Source organism: Sminthopsis crassicaudata, chromosome 1, assembly GCF_048593235.1.
Source record: "Sminthopsis crassicaudata isolate SCR6 chromosome 1, ASM4859323v1, whole genome shotgun sequence".
NCBI classification, from domain to species: domain Eukaryota; kingdom Metazoa; phylum Chordata; class Mammalia; order Dasyuromorphia; family Dasyuridae; genus Sminthopsis; species Sminthopsis crassicaudata.
The window spans coordinates 702,709,933-702,725,049 of NC_133617.1; the positions used below are offsets into that span (position 1 = coordinate 702,709,933).

A 15,117-nucleotide genomic window follows, 5' to 3' on the forward strand; every position below is an offset into this window, starting at 1 on the left:
AGCGCCCTTCCACGGGCTTGTCCGGGCGGCACGGCGGCGGCGGGCGGCTCGGGCCCTCGACTCCGCGGCGGCCGGCGGGCAGGCCCCTGCCCGGGGACGATGCGGGGGCCTCCGGGGGCCCCCTCCCCCGGGTTGGGGACGCGCCGCCGCTAATCGGGCCTGGGCGCTGACGACGCGCCCCCGCCGCCTCGGCCCGGGCTGCGGGCACGCTCGGGACGGGCCGGGACGCACGCGGCGCGCACCGGCCCCGCAGGTAGGCGACCGAGTCGGCTCAGCCCGGCAGGCGAGCGTGGGGCCTCGGGCCCGGGGAGGCCGCGGCCCGGCGGGGGAGCGAGGGCTGAGGGAGTCTGGGCCGGGGGGGTCTCTAGAAAGGGCCTGTGCCCCTTGGGGTACGGTGAGGAAACTGAGGCCGGGAAAAAGTCGACGATCTAAAGCTGCAGGAGACCACCCTCACCCCTCTTTTGTACAGATGAGGAAAATGCAGTTGAGGGGGGGTCGTAGATCTAGTGCTACTAGAAATCTCCTTTGTACAGATGAGGAAACTGACGGGAGTCGTAAGTCTAGAGATGCAGGAGACATACCCCCCTTATACAGATGAGGAAACTGAGGGGAGGTCGTAGATCTAGAGCTGCAGGAGACATACCCCCCTTATACAGATGAGGAAACTGAGGGTAGGTCGTAGATCTAGAGCTGCAAGAGACCCCTCCCCCCAGTCCATCCCGGTACAGATGAGGAAAGTGAGGCGGGGGAGGATGGGCAGGGAGGGCGTCCTAGAGCTGGAGCTTAGAAGGGACCCCTGAGGCCGAGGAGCGCGAACCCCTCCTTGTAGAGGGGAGTAGAGGGATGGGCAAGTGGCCTGTGTAAGTCCCAGCTTGGCAGCCCCAATTTGGGGGAAGCCCCGCTGCAGGCTCCCGAGGGCCGAGGAGGCTCCAGTCCATCCCCGCTGTCCCCGCCTCTCGCCTAGTTTTTTGTGGCCATTGGGAGGAGGAGGAAGACGGCGAGCTCTCCTTGGGTGCATACCGCCTGGCAAGTGGCAGCGCTAAGGAAGCCTGGCTTGGTTCTTTGGCGCTGAAGAGGATGCTTTTTGCCTGGTGAAACCGGATTGGGGGAGGGTAGATTCGGAGAAAGGAACTGGGGCAGACTTTGCGGGGATGTAAAAGTAAGTAAATTCAATGCTAAAGCCGCGGGGTGTTATAAGAAATCCATTCGCTGAAGCTTAAAGGCTCTAGGAGCCCAGTGACATGCCGAAGGACATTAGCAGAAAAAGGTTTCGGGAATGTTGGTCCTCGAGTGTCTATTAAGTTCTTCCTTTTTCCTGAAGAGCTTTTTTTTTCTCCTTTTGTCCCCATTTAATTTCATACCTCACTCGGTCAGTTTCCTTTTGTGGAAACACTATTAGCAGTCTCTTGGGGGTATGACCAGCTGCACAGGGCACACGGCAGTCCAGCATATGTTAAACATAGACTGATGTCCTGTGGAAATTAGTTCACTTAGTGCTTGTCTCTTTAAACGAAAATTGATTGTCTTTTCTATTTGAGAACCAGGTTTCTTTTGTCCTCCTGATGCTGAAATTTGTAAACTTTTGAATTGATTTTTTTTTAAAGTATCAAATTAAAACAGTATTACTTGTTTCTTCCTTGTTACTTGGTTGCATGGAATTTCACGTTGTGTGTTTCGTATTTAGGCAGTAATGAATAACATTCTCTTGTGCCTTTGCTTTTTATAATTAGCCTTGAAAGCAAATTGCTGAATTGTAAAATCTAGTTTGGACTAATTTTTGAGTATTCTAGTTGTGTGTTAGTATATGTTGGAAACTGTTGGGCAGCATCTAAGGATGCAAAGAGCAATCTGAGGATAGATAGGCTGGTAGGCAGCTTGAAAAAAAGACAATTAACTCTTGCCACCTCCAAACACACTCAGCAGTGGTAACAACAGCCTAATGGAATAAACCTGTGTCAAATGTAAATAGGTGTGCATAGTGCACATATCACATCATGGACGAAACAAAAGCTGATGAGAAAAAAAGTGAATTTTTTCCTTATTTTGAAATGCATTCACTTTCTGATTATCATTTTTAAACACAAAGTTCATGTTTACTAGCAAATTTGTTAGAACAGCACTAACACTCTCTTACTGTGGTGACAGTGTTCCTTTATGGTAGTTATAGTAATTTATATTCACTGTACCACCTAGCTGCCTTCATATAGTAATTTCTATTATATAATGCTTGGTGTGGTATGTAGTGCACATGCAATTAAGCCAAAGTCCGATATTTAGTATCTTGAATGCTGGTCAGGTCGTTTTAAAATGGAAACAGTTGATTTATTTGACCTAATACTTTGCTAGAATAAACTTGTTACTGTTTTAGTTTAGAACTTTTCTAATTAGGTTGCCAATGTTTGTCATTGTAAGTTAGCACAGACGGGTTTGCTTTTTCCAGGAACCAAGTATTTTGTGTTCCAGTAACTCTCAAGCATTTTTTCTTCATAATTTTTAAAATTAGAAGATCTCAATGAAATTCACCTGAAAAAGTTCACTATAGAACAAGAGGTTAGAAAAGGGTGACTAGATCACTGGAATAATTAAAATAGAGAGGGAGAAAATAATATTTGAGTTCAAAATTGAAATTCAATTCAGTTTTACTTTGTATAATATATAATCATAGGTTCAGTTCAGGTTTTTTTTTTTTTTTTTTTTTTTTAATCTCCATTCTCTCTAGTTGATACTGCAAGCTACTTCTGCAAGTATTCTGACTTAATTTTTATGTGATTTTAAATTATAGCAACTTTATGATTATGTAAGATTTTGGTCTTATAACATTACATTTTATTTTAGTAATTTGTCACTTAATGGCAGAAAAAGTTGCATGAGAAGGTATATTTTGTTTAGCATTTAGACAATTTCTATGTCTCGGGAGTAGATTTTTAGCTAAATACTATATTCTGACTTATTATCCTAATGACTGTTATTGAAAGATGGTAGATTAAATTGTCAGTCAGTGGAAGTGTGTGGAAAGGGTATAATTGAGAAGCTTAAACCTTAAAATGCCATAAGTAGACTTAGAAAAGTTCTGGTCAAAGGAATGAAAAATCTTCAAAGTGAATGTCTTCAGATTTAAACACTGTGCTACAATGCATTTGGAAGGTTCGAGTTTGGGTTTATTCTGTTCAAATTTGGAGGGTAGTGAACTTCCCAGCCAGCTAGAATAAGTAGGTTCCAAATATGTTGCTCTTAATATTTGTAACATCACAGTAGCTAATTATGTGTTTGAAAACTGCTATGGAACTCTTTGTAAGATAGTTGTATTTGGGCTGTGGGTTAAAATTTCTTAATGATCAAAATATTTCATTTTTAATATTGCAGTGTTTTAGAATCATTCTGTTTCAAGATTTTCTGGCATGCTTAATTGAATAAGTTTTAGTGTTTTCACTTAGGAGAGTTCTGTTTGTTTTGTTTTGTTTTTTTCTTCTCCTAATTCTGTTTCTAGGATCAGATCTGTGTGGATTCAGATATCTAGTGAGGTGTGGATTCTTTTGTTATTGGCTTTGAACAACCACAGCTATCTGAAGTTTTTTTTTTTTCCTTCTAATTACTAACAAAAGTATGCTAATTAGCATCACATTCCAATCAATGCACATAGAATTTCTTGAGAACACTTGACAGTCTAGATTTATTTTTAGACCAGACTCCTCTGAAGGTTGCCTCATTGACTCTGACTGGGTGTGGTATGTTGGTTAACTTAGTCTTAAAACGGACTCAAATTTATAGAATCTTTGAGGTCTAGAACTTATGTACTTTTTTTTTTTTTTGCCCTAAAAATCAGTGTTTTAGGGGAACCAACTATATGTTTTGAAGTCATATTTTTGATTGTTTTTCATAGATCCTGATGGAGCTGTACATTTGTAATATTCTTGTCCTTTCTACCTGTCTAACTTAAATTGAATAATGGGAGTAACTATGATATACATGTTTTCCTTTTAATTAAGATTTTCCTTTTTTTTTTTTTTTTTCATGTTTCTAGACTTTCCTGGAAGGCAAAAATGTTATAACCATTTCTTTGAAGGAAGTTAATATTTGATTGAAATTCTGCTCTTTTTTTTTTTTTTTTTTTTTTTTTGGTCAAAATAAGAGGCTGAGTCAAGTTTCCTATATTTTGCCATTTATTCCTTTTAGATTTAAAGAATATCTGAGTTGCTGACTTTCCTGCTTTGAAAATTCAGGTCAAATTGGGTGGGACATCTCCCTGGGCATGGATTGGTCAGCTTTTCCTTTTCTAGGGCAAATAGAATTCAGAAAGGAACTTCATTTTCTATGGTTTGCAATTATTTCATGCAGGAGAAAGATCTGAATCAGTACCTATAATTGTTTATTATTGATTGAGTCCTTTGAGAAAGGCTAAGTTCTGAAGTACAATTTGTTATGCACCAATTGATGTATTAGATCAGAGATTCTAATGCTGGAATCCTTCTTGGGCATAGCTGGTTCTGAAAAATAAGTGTCACTCCTTTGTATATGTGCATCAGATGATCTCTGAGGTTCCTTTCAGCTCTGAATCTTCTCATTTTGCAAACTATCATAGTGTAGCCCATTGTGGGCAGGATTTTCCCAGAGACAGCTTTATTTCTGTAAGAAAGGTCATATTAGAAGAATTAGTTCTCTTTGGAGACTCTGAAGTTCCTATATGTCCAGTGTGAATATTTGTATCAAATATTTATTAGATTGAAAGTTCTTTCAGCACAGGCTTATCACAGTATCTGATACCTAGTAGCTGTTTAATAAATGGGCATTGACCCATACCAAATGGTTCATCATTATTATCTACATTAACTCTTATTAGCAGACTTTGTACTGTAAGAAAGAGGGATGAGTAATAAAGATTCCCTCCTCTAGAAAGAATATTAGGGAATGTATATAAGTGCCGTGTCCCCTTTTAGGACCTTATTTTATGACTTGAGTGAGCTATAATTGAGGAGAGATTATCTATGACAGTCTTCTGCACTGATTAATTTAGTTCCCTGGCAAATTCAGTTCAATTCAAGTAGCATTGATTAAATGCCTATTTTAAAGAACTGTACTAGAAGCAGGAAATACAAAGACAAAAATGAAAAACAGGTTCTGTTATCAAGGAGCTTACATTATCCTGGTGAAATAAAACATTTATACAAATGTAGTTACAAGATAATTTCAGGAGCTAGAGACTCTAGAAAAAAATTCCACTAAGAGGGAGTCCCTTAGTTGAACTTTGAAAGAAGATAAGGATTTGGAGGATGGGATGAAGGTATTGGAGTCAATTACAGGTATCCTGAAACAGCCTGAGAAAAGGCATTGAAGCCCCAGATGAAAGCCAAGTTCAAACTGGCCAAAGTATAGACCACTTTTAAAGGGCAATAATATAAAATGAGTCTGGAAACAGACTGGGAAATGCTTTAAATGTCAACCAGATGAGTTTGTATTTTATTCTAAAAGTGATCAGGCACTCTTGCGCCTCTTCTAGGCTTTAAGGGAATGTCTCATTAGACCTCTTATGAGGGAAAAAGGAAATGTTGCTCCATACATGCTCTACATATGTCCCTCACTAGCATGTTGTGATAAATTTTTTTTGTCCACTTTCTCTATAAGTACAAAGAGATATTGTCACTAGTTTAAAAGTAATATTTTGTACCAAATGCCTTAGTTAAATGCCATTGCTGAAAGGTAATTGAAGATAGTCAAGTTCTCCAGCATTTATTAAGGACTTACTTTGTAAGACACAGAGAAAGACAGAAACAGTCCCTTTCCTTATTTATTTATTTATTTTTGCTGAGGCAATCGGGGTTAAGTGACTTGCCCAGGATCACACAGCTAGGAAGTGTTAAGTGTCTGAGGCTAGATTTGAACTGAGGTCCTCCCGACTTCAGGGCTGGTGCTCTGTCATCTACTTTGCCACCTGGCTGCCCTGGAGATCACACTTTATTGGGGGAAACAACATATAGACCATGTACAAACAAGATAGATAACCGGACAAACTGTAGATAATCTTGATAGGGCAGGTATTAGCATTAAGAGAGATCAAGAAAGGCTTTGGCAGAAGATGGGCTTATAGTTGAGTCTCGAAAGAAGCTAAGAAACCAGGAGGCACAGTTGAGGAAGAAAAAAACTAGTCATCATGGACTGCCAGTGAAAATGTATGGAATGATTCCTAGCGGGTTATCAATTGTGTGGGCTGTGAGGGCTTGTGAACTAGAGTGCTAGAGAGGGAGGAAATGGTAATCACTGAACGCTTGGAGTCTCATTTTGGGGAATAGGCACAGAGGGGGTTCTACATCATGCCATGCTCAGATTAATGTTTCAGGACAGCTGAAGTGGAGATGGATCTGAGAAGGTAGAGACTTGGACCAAGGAAGCAATTAGGAGTCTGATTGAAAGGCCAGAGATGATGAGGATCTGAACTGGTGGTTGCTATATAAATGGAATTGTCAAAAATGTCATGAAAGTGGAATTGACAGAATTTGATAGCTGACAAGTTGGGGCTAGGGTGCTGATAGTATGAAACTGAGATTTACTCTGAAGTTGACAGTTGTATGACTGAAAGGATATTGGTGTGAGCAACAGAAATAGTGAGGTTTTGAAGAGGGGTGGGTTTAGAGAGAAATAATGAAAATGAGTTCTAATTTGTAAATGATGAGTCTGAGAAATCCAGATAGAGATGTTCAGTCATTTGTTGATAGAGAAGTAGGGTTTAGGTGAAAGATGAAGTGTGGTGGTTTATCTGTGTAGAGATAGTAATCTATCCCATGGGAACTGATAAAGAGCTGATAGTGATTATAGCTAACATTATTATAGAGAGATAATATGGTGCCTAAGTGCTTTACAATTATTATTTCTGTCCTCACACAAACCTTGGGAGAAAGGTGCTATTATCACACTGATTTTACAGTTAAGGAAACATAGGCAAATAAATAGGTGAATTGATTTGCCCAGAAAGCCTCACAACTACTTAGTATTTGAGGCTGTGTTTGAATTCAAGTCATCCTGACTGCAGATTTAGCCTCTATCCACTGTGCCATCTAGCTGAAGAAAAGTGAAAATAAAGAATTCAAAGTCTTGAGGCATGTCCATACTAAATGGGAAGGAGGAGCTGGACGAGGAATCAGGAAAGGAGAGTGATGAAGGAGGAAGTGGCAAAACAGAGGAAAGAGCAGCATCAGTAAAATGTGGAAAAAGAATGTGCCAATAAATCACAAATAATTAGAGTTATGCACATTAAAACATCTAATTAAAACAGTTTATGCATATCAATTTGAGAAAGAGGACAAAAAAGGAAAATTTGGAATTTCAGGAAAATAGACACATTAATGCACTGTGGTGAAGTGTGAACTGGTCCATTCATTGTTGAAAGCAATTTGGAACTCAGCCTCCCAAATTCCTAAAACACAAATGCCCTTTGACCCAGTGATATCACTCCCAGGCTTATACCACAAAGAGATTTAGAGTATAAGAGAAAGGACCCATATGTACAAAAATATATATTATAGTAGTTCCTTTTGTCATAATAAAGAACTATAAATTAAGAGGGTGCCCACCAATTGGAGAATTATTGAACATAGTATATGAATTATCAGAATATGATTACTTCATAAGAAATGATGAAAGGAAAAGGTTTCAGAAAAACCTGGGAAGATTTATATGAATTGATGCATAATGAAGGAAGCAGAACCAGGAGAACAAAATATAAATTACATCATAAAGAAAGACAATTTAAAAAGACTTCAAAACTATAATCAATGAGTTGACAAAGGCACTGTCAGAAGATTGATGACACATGCTGTGCCTTTCCTGATAGGTGAAGGACTCCAAATGTAGAATGAGATTTACATTTTTGGACATGACCAATATAAGAATTAATTTTGCTTACCTATATATGTCCTAAAACTTTTATTTTTTTTCAGTTTGTCAGTGAGGTGGGATTAAAAGTAGGCTAGGGCCAGCCAAAAAGGGCAATCAAAACGGAATAGAAAAAGAAGAAAAGAAGTTTCCTGAAGTCCTTATAAATACATAGAAGAGAAGTCAGAAAGTGGGACAGCTCAGATAGTCACAAATTTTAAAAAAATTCCCCAATTATCTGTATTTCTCATAATTTTAGCTCCATTGGTTTTGTTTCTGCAAAAACTTTTAGCCTTATTTCACAGATGAGAAGACTGAGTAAAATAAGTTGTTTTTCTAAGTTCATTAGTATTGGTATCAGAATCTTGGACTTCTGAATTCCAGTTTAATAGTCTTTTTAAGAACCATGGATTTCTCTTTAAAGACAGAATACTATATGTTCTCAGTTTGAAATGCACTCTATTGAAGAAAGGACAAGATTCTTTGATTAAAAAATAAGATGGCAAGCTTCAAAGACTGGATCTTCCACATTCTACCTTTCTGTCCTTTTCTGCTCTTAATTTCTGGTATGTGGTATGTTTTCCAGACAAACTGGATTTATTATTTTCCAATCTTCTGCTTTATCTCTGTTTATGCTGTTCTCATCATCCTCTCTTCCATTCCTCTCCCTTATTTCTTCAGCTAATACTCTTTGTCCAAAGCCCAACAACTGACCAAAAGAGAAAAAGCTTTCTAAAGTAGGGCCTTAAAGGAAGAGAAGGATTCTGATAGGTGGAGCTCAGAAGGGGCTTTGTGGAAGGAGGTTACAATTGGTGAATACAGTTGGGTGACAGCTAAGAATTTAGTTTATTGGATTTATAGAAGGCTAGGGAAGACTATGAAGTTAATCCGGATTGCAAGGTTTTAGAAGGTGAGGCATTTATGTGTTATCCTTTGGGCTGTAGAGAGCCACCAAAAAGCCTTTGAACAAGAGGTGTGGTTAGACCTGTGCATTACAAATATTTTATCATCTGAATATGAAAGATATGTAAAGGATGCATTCTGGAGGCAATGGAGGCATTCTGGACTATTTATGTGGCCTGTACAGTAATGTTCAGATGAAAGGTAATGAAGATCTAAACCTCCGGGAGCGTGGTAGTATTAAATAGAGAGGAACAGATGGTTATAGGACAAATATCTATGGAGTTAGAATTCATGGCACTTGGCAAGGGATCAGATATGAAGGCTGGGAAAAAGAACCAAAGATAATGAAGTTTGAAGATTGGATGACTAGGAGGCCAGTGATGCCATTCAGCCAGATAAAGAAGTTAGGAAAGGGATGATCCAGAGGGGAAGGGGAAGGAGTTCAATTCTGGATGTGGGATTAGAGGATCTGAAGCTTGAAGGCCAAGTCATGTTGGTTTTGGGAATAGGAATTATAGTCACATGTTTTTTTTAGACATGGCAGGATGTCAAGTAATTTGGGAGTCTGATGTGAGGAGTTGAATGGGTTAAATTGAAAGGCTGGATTGTGTGTTGGGGGGGGGGATCCTTGCTTCCTTATAGGCATATTTCTTCATGCAATAAATAAATTTCTGACAAAAATTAATTTCTACAAAATAAAATATGCTATAAAACTATAGCAGGTATATTTCTGGCCCTCTTGCCTTATGAACGGTAAAAAGTGTAGGAGTTCCAATAAGAACTGGGAGATTTTTCTGATGGCTCAGGGATGATGGGATGGGAGATTGATAAAGATGTCTTGCCAAGATGTGAAAACATTGTGGATTGTTTAGTGTGTTGTGGAAAAGAATCTTGTTTGTTTATTCACTACCAATTTAAACATTTGTTTCACATTTTGTACCATTAGTTTTTAATTTATACCATTAATTTAAGGGTGATTTTAGTAAGGGACATCATAATGTAGTGCTCGATAAAGTGCTAGAATTGGACTAAAAAAATCCAAGGTTCATATCGCATCTATGATGCTTATGACTTTTGAGCAAGTCACTAAACTTTGCTAAACCTCAGTTTCATCAAGTGTAATATACTTTGGACTGTGGCCCCTCAGATCCCTTCCAGCTCTAGATTAATGAAGCTTTGATTTTTATGACATCAAATCTTAGATTAGTTGCATTCTGTATGCAAGAAATTGTCTCTCTTTGATGTATGATTTTAATAATTTGATTTTTTTTAACATTTCAAGGCTTATTAACATAATTGTCTGATAAAAAGGAAAGAAGTTATGTTTGAATCAAAGGATTTTTAAAAAATAAATTGTTCAGAATATATCACTGATTCTACCCTTCATATACATTACTTTACCTTTAGTAATGTTCATATCAGATATATTAATTTACATTTATTTCCCCCCAACCTGCATCTACTAGTATCTTCCTTTCTGATAGTGTCTTCCATTCTTTTCTGTATATCCTGTATGACCCTAGTTATTTATGTGTTGTTTTCCCTAATAGAACCAGCTTCTTGAAGGAGGAGGCTACTTTTGCCTTTCTTCCTGTCATAGTGCTTAGCACAGTACCTGGCTCATCCCAAGTACTTAATAAATGTTTGTTGACTTGATCCATTTTCTTCATTTTCATAATATCTTACAGTATGGTAATATTCCATTACATTTCTATATTACAGCTTTGGTCAGTGGTTAACAGGGTCATTTTATTACTGTTATAAAAACTGCAGCTATATGTATTTTGGTGTATATGAGGCTTTTCTTTTTATTATTGACCTTCTTGAATTGTATCAGTTAGTGGGATGCTTGGGTCAAAGAGTTAAGAACTTTTTAGTTTCTCTAGGCAATTCTGAATTACTTTTCAGCATGGTTATCAACCCTCCAACACTATTTCCATCTTTTATCATTTTTGTGTATTTAAGTGTGGAGTGAAATCTCAGTTGAATTGATTTGTATTTCTCTTGTTATCAGTAATTTGGCATATTCCTTTTGGTATAAATATAATAGAATGCAATTACGATTATGAGGGGGAAATTTTCCTTTCTCCTCTATTCCTTCATTTCCCAACTTTCAAGTACTCCACTAACCGCATCCATAATGATAATTTGGAGGTAAGACGTGTGAATTTCAGTCTCAATATTACTAGATGACTGACCCGAGTTAGTTACTTAGCTTCTGTTTCCTTATTTACAAAAATGAAGAGTAAAAAATTATTTTGTGTGTATCTCTTTCTCTAGCTTTATTTGGGACTAGGGTCCTGAATCCATTGGGGACTGATAAAAAAAAATTGCATGCTTTTTGTAGCATTGAGTAAAATATTGCAAAAGAATCACTGGGAATTAGAGATGCTAATATAAAATGCTATTGGAAGAGTGAATGAACACTGAACTAGTTGTCATAAACATAAATTTCAGTCCTTATTAAAGAGTTCATTTATTCTAAGGCAAATTACTTAATCATTAATACTAGAAGAGGTTGACACAAAGGTCAGGAACTTGCAATCCTTTTTATTTGTTGTTATTGTTTACATTAGGATACATGAAATAGGCAAAATGACAATATTTAATATATATTTTTAAAGTAAAAATTACACACTTAGAAGAATTAAAATAGGAAAAGGGCAGAATTATTTCCTTGTCTTATAACACAACTTAGTGTTTTAGATATTATAAAGTGTTTACTAATTGGTCTTTGATTTGCTCACTTTAATGAGTATCAAGGGATCATCTTCTTTTTTTAATAGCTTTTTATTGACAAAACATATGCATGGGTAAATTTTCAACATTGACACTTGGAAACACTTCTGTTCCAACTTTTCACCTTCCTTCTACCCCTCCCCTAGATGGCAGGTAGTCCCATACATGTTAAGTATGAGTATCCTATTTTCAAAATAAATCTTTAATAGAAACCCTTTTTGACATAGGAGGGAGTAGGCAGCCTAGATAAACATAATACATCTTGATGCCTGCCAATTCTAGAGGAAATCATAGCTATTTACATATTAGAGTAGATGCAAATAGGCATGGGGGAGTTTCAGCTTGTTTGAGATCAGATCAGTCCAAGTTGGGGGAGTGGGAGAAAAGGAAGTTGTTTTTTTTTTTTTTTTTTTTTTTAAAGATCAATATAAATAGTTTCCTAAAACACCACTTTGGTTAGCTCACATCTCTTCTTCAATTCTCATTGGCTCAAACTTAATGTTTAAAGGATAAAGTTCAAATTCTTTAGCCTAATGTTCAGTGCCCTCCATTGCCTGGCCACTTTCTAACATTAGTACTTCTATCTTCTGTACATGAATATCTGTTCCAGCTAAATTGGGTTATTTATTGGTTCCAAGATGTGCATTTCTATCTTTATTCAGCCAGTTCCCTTGCCTGGAAAATACTTATAGCATCTGCCTTCATCTTATTAAGTCATACGGCTCTACTCCAAGCTCAAGTACTGTCTCTTTAGAAAGAGACCACAGTAGTATCTTCCTGAATTCCCACAGTAGTTACTGTCTGTTCCTTTAATTTGGCACTTTGGTTCTGCCATGATTATTAGGTAACTGTCTCATCTTCCCAATATATTACAAACTTCTTAAGGGAGGAAGATGATGCTTTATAATTTGTACCTTCTTAGTGTCTGGGACAACGTTGGACACAACTGTTCCAAAATGTTGGTTGATTAATTTGTATTTGCATTTTCCATGAAATTTTTCCATTAAACAGGAAAATTAACATTTTCTTCACTTATAGGATTCTTTCTTTCCTTTGGGGAAGAGAGGGAACTTTCCAAGAATCGTGCTGCTTCTAAAAAACAAGATATAATTCGAAGCTTTTGGAAGAACCTCTAGACAGACATCTGGGACTTAAAATGAAAATTTGATCACAACAGGTTTCTTTGGAGACCATAGAGCTAAAGTCTCTTCCTTTCTCTTTTTTAATATTCTTAAGTAATTATCAGAACGGAATCATTCCATCATTCCACCGAATTTTTCCTGGATTATAGTGATGTTTCATTTGTCCTCTTATTCCATTTTATAAGCACAAGCTTCCTTTAGATCTTAGTTGAAAACACTTTAATTAGAGGTTGAGTTTGTCATAATATAGTCAGAAATGCTAACCTTTCCTCACATCCACTTCTTCATCCTTATTTCCCAAGGCCCTTAGAACATTTATTTGTTACTTGTTATATATGTAGGCAAAATATATATATATATATATATATATATGTGTACTAAGGCAAAGTATTCTTTTGATCATCATAACGATGGAATTTAGAGATACACCTTTCATATTGACTCTGGTATATCCACATACTTGGATCATAAAAATGTTAGTTGATGGCCATAGGAGAAATCTCTGTGGCATGTTTTTTTAAATTTTAATTTTATTAAAGCTTTTTATTTATAAAACATATGTATGGGTAATTTTTCAACAATGACCCTTGCAAAGCCTTCTGTTCCATAATTTCCCGCCATCCCCTCCCCTAGATGGCAGATAGTCCAACACATGTTAAAGATGTTAAAATATATGTTAAATCTATATATGTATACATATTTATACAGTTTTCTTGCTGCACAAGAAAAGTTGGATGAAGAAGGGGGAAAAAAAAAACCTGAGAAAGAAAACAAAATACAAGCAAACAACAGAAAAAGTAAAAATGCTGTGTTGTGTTCCATACTCAGTTCTCACACTTCTTCTCTGGGTGTAGATGGCTCTCTTCATCACTGAACAATTGGAACTGGTTTGAATCATCTCATTGTTGAAGAGAGCCATGTTCATCAGAATTGATCATTGTATAGCCTTGTTGTTGCCTTATATAATGATCTCCTGGTTCTGTTCATTTCACTTAGTATCAGTTCATGTAAGTTTCCCCAGACCTTTCTGAAATCATCTTGTTGGTCATTTCTTACAGAACAATAATAATCTATAATATCCATATACTATAACTTATTCAGCCATTCTCCAACTGATGGGCATCCACTCAGTTTCCAGTTTTTTGTATGGCATGTTTTTTTCAATGCTGTTTTTACTTATTCTAGTGAGAATCTTTTTTGTCAGAAAGCTAAATCTAATTTTGATGTAAAATATAGTGAAGAAAATGTATTTGAGTGATAGACAGATGACTTAGAATTCCTAAAGTACTTTGTCATTGTTGTTTCAGTTTTTTTCAGAGGACCAGTAACATCACAGGCTGATGTCTTGACAGCAGCATAAATTGGATTTAAGGGAGGTAAAGAAGCACCAAGTCCTTAGTCTAACTTCCCTCTTCTGGGGGAAAAGCCTTCACATGCTTGGGGTAGACATCCCCCTAATGCACCAACGGGTTTGAGGCCTGTTGATTACCCTTAGCCTGGTTTAACCTGTCTTCCAAGATGATTTTACCAGGGTGTGGCTGCTTTGCATGCTACAGCTTCTTGGAGCCACAGGTGAGAGTTGAGTGCCAGGTGAACACTGAAGATGGTCCACTGTGCCATTTTGTAACTAAGACTTATTAGAGTCACAGAGCTTTGGAACAGGGTCAAGGTCCATATGGTTGGCCATTTGAAAGGATTTTCTGTCTTTGTTTCTTATCTCTGGTGTGTGACACGTTGTCTACAACAATACCTACAATGGTAGTGGATTTTTGAATAGTCTAACTTTAGTTAGCTGTGTACAGTATAGAATTGAAGTCTCCATGTACTTATTCAAACATATATAGTTTGTATTTAACAGGAAAATTTTTAATTAGAACAGATAAATGGGACATTTGGTATTTTGCAAAAAAAATTAAAAATCTTGTGGCTCTTATTGAAAATATTCAGGTTGTAAAAAAGGTGATTTCTTTTTGAACACCAGATTTTAAGTTTCCTATTTACTAATACACACTATGTAGTTCTATTAAGGCAATATGTAGTTTTCTAATATAATTTTTCACATTTTATTCTTCCTTTGAAAGAAAGCCTGCCAGCAGGGAGCATTGAATAAAAAGAATAGTGTTGTAGGCTTATATTCTGACCTTTATTTCTCTGAGACTGGAGGTCAAGGACTTTCTTTTTTCCTTTTAGTGAAATTTTGTGGAAAGAATGACAAAGATGGAATGGATTATTTATCCCTAGAGGTGGTAACATCCTCAATATAATATTTGTGCTTAAAATTAAAATTTTAAGTTGTGTTTTAGATTTGCTAGGACTCAATTAAAAATTAAATCTTCATGTGTGTATACCCAATTCTTGGTTTGCATTTTTTTTTAACTCAACTATAGGAATATCATACTTTGTCCTCAGGCTATTGGATGATGTTCTTTGGGCACCACTCCCTTGAATATTACACACAACAAAGTGATGG

The 15,117-nt window shown here is 37.0% G+C and overlaps 1 protein-coding gene across 4 annotated transcripts in view; it reads left to right on the forward strand.

Moving 5' to 3' along the window:
- The window catches only part of RAF1 (Raf-1 proto-oncogene, serine/threonine kinase), a 73,399-nt gene that overhangs the window by 264 nt on the left and 58,018 nt on the right, over positions 1–15,117 (forward strand). For 2 of the 4 annotated variants that reach the window (XM_074283877.1, XM_074283874.1), the window contains exon 1: positions 122–253. The exons of 1 other annotated variant lie outside the window; for it this stretch is intronic. The gene's annotated coding sequence lies outside the window, so the exon portion shown is untranslated. Of the gene's footprint in view, positions 1–121; positions 254–1,037; positions 1,160–15,117 lie in introns of those variants that run through there. One more of the 4 variants, XM_074283876.1, reaches the window with a different exon arrangement.